Consider the following 5381-nt stretch of genomic DNA (forward strand, 5'->3'; position numbering starts at 1 on the left):
GACCCCTGGGTGCCCCGGAAGACCCCTCGGCCCGGACGGAAGTGCGCGGTGAGCGGGCAGCATGTGCTGTGGGCTGGGCGAGGTGCGAGGCGCTGCCAGTGGAATCTCTGGGACTTTCCCAGAGGATTTGGAGGTCGGCGTCTCGTTCTCAAGCCAGGGTTGCTGCCATTACCTGTTTTATGGACTTGACCTTACGGAGACTGCGGTTCTGCATCATCCTTTCCTGCTGCCCTTCCTGTCTGGCACCTTAGCTCCCCAGATAAGCCACTGTACTCCAGCCACAGAATTTTACACCTTTCTTCAGTATGCCTTACAACCTTGTACACACGTTCCGCACTGGTCAACCGACCACTTTGGTACTCTTCCAACATCTCATTGAACTCAGAGAAGCCTTGACCTGACATCCTGGGGTTCCACTTGTTCATACTTAGCACTCTACTCATTGCCTTTAATCCAGCAATAATGCATTAAATGATGCCTGCACTGTACAAGGCCCTGTGCGAAGTGCTGCAGTCAAAATCTGGGTTTTTGCTTTCAAAGAGCTTTCAGTTTAGTGGTACATACAGATCAGAAAACAGGCATTAAAAAGGCGTTTTATAAATGCTAGGCTAAGGGAAGTACAAGGTACTGTGACAATCCTAATCTAATTGAGAGGTGTCCAGAAGCTTCTGGGGGAAAAATGACCTTGAAGCTGACTTCTGCAAATAGGGTAGATGCAATTGCTCAGAGGCAAACTGTGTTCACAAACATTGTAGATGCTCAATAAATGTTTGGATGAATGCTGAATATGCAGTGCAGCTCCGATGAGACAGGCATTTATTGATGCTTGCAGTATGCAAGAAGAGTCCTGTAGCAGCTGTTCAGGAGACGAAGCAGGTGACAGTTTGCATAGGTTGGTAGCATCTACTTCTCTCACCTCTAAAGAAACTTCCTCCTATGTGCCCCAGAGAAATGCCTAGCTAACCCTGAACTTGACACAGCCTCTGACTATGACTGTTCAGCCTTTCATGATTGACCAACATCATGGTTTGATAAGCAAATGTCTTGCTGATGTGAGGCCTAGGAATAGTGTCTGCCTGACTGAGGAGTGGAATTGCTGAACCATGTGCAGGGAAGGGATGATTCTAGAAATAATGGGATAGCCCAGCAGGTGTGACTCAGTGGCTGAGCATCGACCTATGAACCAGGAGGTCACGGTTCGATTCCTTAGGTCAGGGTACATGCCCGGTGGTGGGCTTGATCCCCAGTAGGGGTCATGCAGGAGAGAGCCAATCACTGATTCTAATCATTGATGTTTCTCTCTCTCCCCCTCTCTGAAATCAATAAAAAATATATACACTATTTTAAAAATTAGCTACACCCAGAGCCATTGTCTCCCCATGTAGTGATTCTAGGGCAGCCGTGGGCAAACTACGGCCCGCGGGCCGGATCCGGCCCGTTTGAAATGAATAAAACTGAAAAAAAAAAGACCGTACCCTTTTATGTAATGATGTTTACTTTGAATTTATATTAGTTCACACAAACACTCCATCCATGCTTTTGTTCCGGCCCTCCGGTCCAGTTTAAGAACCCATTGTGGCCCTCGAGTCAAAAAGTTTGCCCACCCCTGTTCTAGGGAGTCAGCTGATGGAATCAATGACAAACATCTAGGATCAATGACAAACATCTAGAGTCCACTGTGAGCCATCAGTGTGGCTGAGTGGTTGAGCTAACTAACCAGGTCATGGTTCCATTCCCGGTCAGGGCACAATCCCCAGTAGGGGGCATGCAGGAGGCAGTCAACCAATGATTCTCTCTCATCACTGATGTTTCTATATCTCCCTCTCCTTTCTGAAATCAATAAAAATATACTTTAAAAAACATCCATTGTGATGTTGCACAGTCCTACAATTAGATGAAGCTCTGTGTTGAGTCCTAGAACGTATGTAGAGGTGATCAGTTTAATCTGGGACTGCCTCTCAAAACCCTCCTGCAGTTCTCCATCTTCTTGTATGGAGTGAGCAAGTCTTTAGGGAGTCAGCTGTGGCAGAAAGGTGTCATTAAGGAAGAAAAAAAGTAAAGGAGAGGGTGAGGGGTTAAAACAGGATATTCAATAGGAAATTTGATTTTTTACAAAAACAAAAACCCTGCTACTTAATGAGCATAATTTACAAGCCAGTAGGTTTGAAATATTTAAGCATGAAAAAGCTGAGTTCACTTGCTGTAGTGACAGCATCTACAATGAAAGCAGGAGGGAAAGTTCTATGGGTTTATTAGAAAGCTGGTATGCTCAGCGCTCCATGGCTTCCTTCTTAACCCCAGATTGGTCCTGGGATGAGATGGAGGAATGATCAAGGTATGAATTGTTTCCATACTGCTACCCAGGCTGCAGCTGGTCTGTGGGATACTTGGAAGAACTTAAAGGTGAGAATGGACAGCCAGTAATCAGGCCATAGATCCCAATTATGAAAACATACAAGACTACTTCCACATGTCCAGAATTTTTAGAGCTCTGAGATATACCTGGCTGAACTTCCAGGAACTCGCAATAAAATACTGTATTTCTGGTGTATTAATGAGAGCTTAATGAACTTGAAACTGCAGGGGGGTGGGTGGAATGAAGTGTGGTTAACACAGAGGTTAATAGTGTTAGATGTGGTCAAGAAGATGCCTTCTGCGACCTCCTGCCATGAGGCACAGACCTTGCAGGACCAAGGAAATGTGACTACCCAGAGCTTCTGCTGCCACTTCACCCACCAGACCACAGTCCAGGTACCTAAGACCTTGGAATCTGTACCCAAACAGGCCCAAATCTGCTTCCAGGGCCGGTATGAGCCTCTCCCCTGGCTCCATTCCTGTAAAGGCAGTGCTGCTCAAGTGGTGGGTGAAGGCGTGATGGTTCTCAGGGATCTGACAGCACTTGGAGGTGTGCACTGGAGTATCCCCTGCAATGTGGGAAAGAACCAGGTAGGAAGAAAAGAGAAACAGGCCTTGACCATGGGATGGCCTGTTTTGGGACCATGTTGTGACATACATGAGTCTGAGAATTCTAAATTCAAACTTGGCCTTCTAGGATGTTGTACCTATCAAGATAAGATAGAGCATACTTGAGCTCAGTATAATTTAACTTTTAAATATTAAGACGTGGCATATGGGCATCCATTTCTATTCTTGCCTCTGGGTATGGGCCTGGTTGTTAAAGGTATGTATCTATCTTAGAACCAGACAGGCCTAAATGTAAATATCTGGGCATGCCATTTATAGGTTGTGTGCCTTGGACAATTTACTAATACCATTAAGGCTTTTTTTTTTTAATGTTTTTTTGTTGTTTTCAGAGAGGAAGGGAGAGGGAGAGAGAGATAGAAACATCAATGATGAGAGAGAATCATTGATCGCCACCTCCTGCACGCCCCCAACTGGGGATCGAGTGCACAACCTGGGCATGTGCCCTTGACCGGAATTGAACCTGGGACCCTTCAGTCTGCAAGCTGACGCTCTATCCACCACTTCCTAACACCTTTCGTCCCGCTCACGAGCTTTCTCGTGTTTCGCGCGCCATCTGTTAAGGACCGCTCACGAGTTTTCTCGTTTTTCACGCGCCATCTGTTATGGACCTTAGATGTCAACACACTGTCTTGTCCACATCGAATGAAGCGATCTCATTGGTGGAAACCGTGCAGGTCAATCTACGAAAAACGATATAATTGCACGACCCCATAAAGCATTGCAGTTACATTGTATTTTGGTCATTCGAATAGTCTTCGTCTTCAAGTTCCTGGCGCTTTTAGAAAATGTTTTACGCAGTACCATACGTTAAAAAAGTACTAGGAACTTTAATTGTTTAATTGTTTTTGTAAATAAAAATGTTATAATTATTGAAAAACAACACCTAAAGTGCATTATGATCTGTAGTTATGATGATTTAAATAACGTGCAGTTTGCCCAAAAACGTGTGGTCCCTGGCGTATGTCTTAGAGATTTCTATGCAGTACGAAATGTGTTAAGTGGTGTCAGTCTCCATGGAACACCCTTCTCTTACCTGTTAAGAAGCCTGGGACCAATGATTACCACCCAGTACAAGACCTGCGGGCTGTTAATGAGGCCGTTATACCCTGCATTTGGCGCTGCTGAATCCATACACCCTCCTGGTACTCATTCTGTCAGAAGCGGAATGCTTTACATGTCTAGATCTAAAAGATGCCTTTTTCTGCCTTCAGCTGGCACCCTCCAGTCAGCCCTGTTTGCCTTTAAGTGGGAAAACCCAACCACAGGGGCTAAGGAACAGTTCACCTGGACCAGACTGCCACAGGGTTCAAGAACTCCCCAACTCTTTTTAGTGGAACACTAGCAGCAGATTTGTCCAAATTTCCAGGACAGTACGTGGGGTGTGTTCTACTCCAATATGTAGACGACCTCCTACTGGCTAGCTCCATGCGAACTCAGTGTTGGGAAGGAACACAAACCCTTCTAAGACTCTTAACTGAAACAGGTTACGGGTGTCCAAAAGGAAGGCTCAAATCTGTCAGAGGGAAGTCAAATACCTAGGTTTCCAAATTACCCAAGGGAAACGAAGACTAGGGACTGAAAGAAAACAGGCAGTATGTGCCATACCGGTCCCCAGCACCCAGCGACAGATTCAAGAATTCCTAGGGGCAGCAGGGTTCTGTCGAATTTGGATCCCAGGAGTCTCAGATCTAGCTAAGCCCCTCTCTGAAGCCTTAAAAGGAGAGGAAAAGGCACCCATTAACTGGGGTCCTGAACAGGAAAAAGCCTTCGTGACCATAAAGACAAAGACGGGGTAGCCCTAGGAGTTCTGACTCAGGAGTTGGGACCCTGGCAGAGGCCAGTAGCCTACCTCTCCAAACAGATTGAACCGGTTGCCTCTGGGTGGCCCCCATGCCTCAGGGCTCTTGCAGCCACAGCCTTATTAGTCAAAGAGGCAGACAAGCTCACTCTGAGACAGAACTTAAATGTTAAAGTGCCTCATGCTGTTGTAACAGTTAGCTCATAGAGTAGTCCTCCAGCAGCATGAATTTACCCACTTAGGGAAGATGGCTCTAGAAGATCTAATTGCCCCTCTCCCCGCCTTATGTGCCTCGGTCTCTCAGCACTGCCTCCTCTGTGCACAGAACAATGCAAGGCAGGATCCTGTAGGACCGATAGGAATTCAGTGCTGTGGGCAGGCTTCCTTTGAAGATCTAGAGGTAGACTTTACAGAAATAGGGCCTAGTAGAGGAAATAAATATCTTTTAGTTTTTGTCTGCACCTTTTCAGGCTGGGTTGAGGCATATCGTACCCGCATGGAGAAGGCGAGAGAAGTCACTAAGGCGTTACATAATTCCATGGTATGGAATGCAGTTAACCATAGGGTCAGATACTGGCCCAGCCTTTATAGCTGAGGT

The 5381-nt window shown here is 46.2% G+C and overlaps 1 long non-coding RNA gene across 1 annotated transcript; it reads left to right on the forward strand.

Moving 5' to 3' along the window:
• Positions 1 to 5163, forward strand: LOC106727975. Its single transcript, XR_001364208.1, has 4 exons — positions 1 to 68; positions 590 to 591; positions 4630 to 4639; positions 5151 to 5163. It is a non-coding gene; the product is annotated as an uncharacterized LOC106727975 (long non-coding RNA).
• Positions 5164 to 5381: the final 218 nt, after the last annotated feature.

This window comes from Myotis brandtii, unplaced genomic scaffold (assembly GCF_000412655.1).
Source record: "Myotis brandtii unplaced genomic scaffold, ASM41265v1 scaffold510, whole genome shotgun sequence".
In the NCBI taxonomy this organism is placed as follows: domain Eukaryota; kingdom Metazoa; phylum Chordata; class Mammalia; order Chiroptera; family Vespertilionidae; genus Myotis; species Myotis brandtii.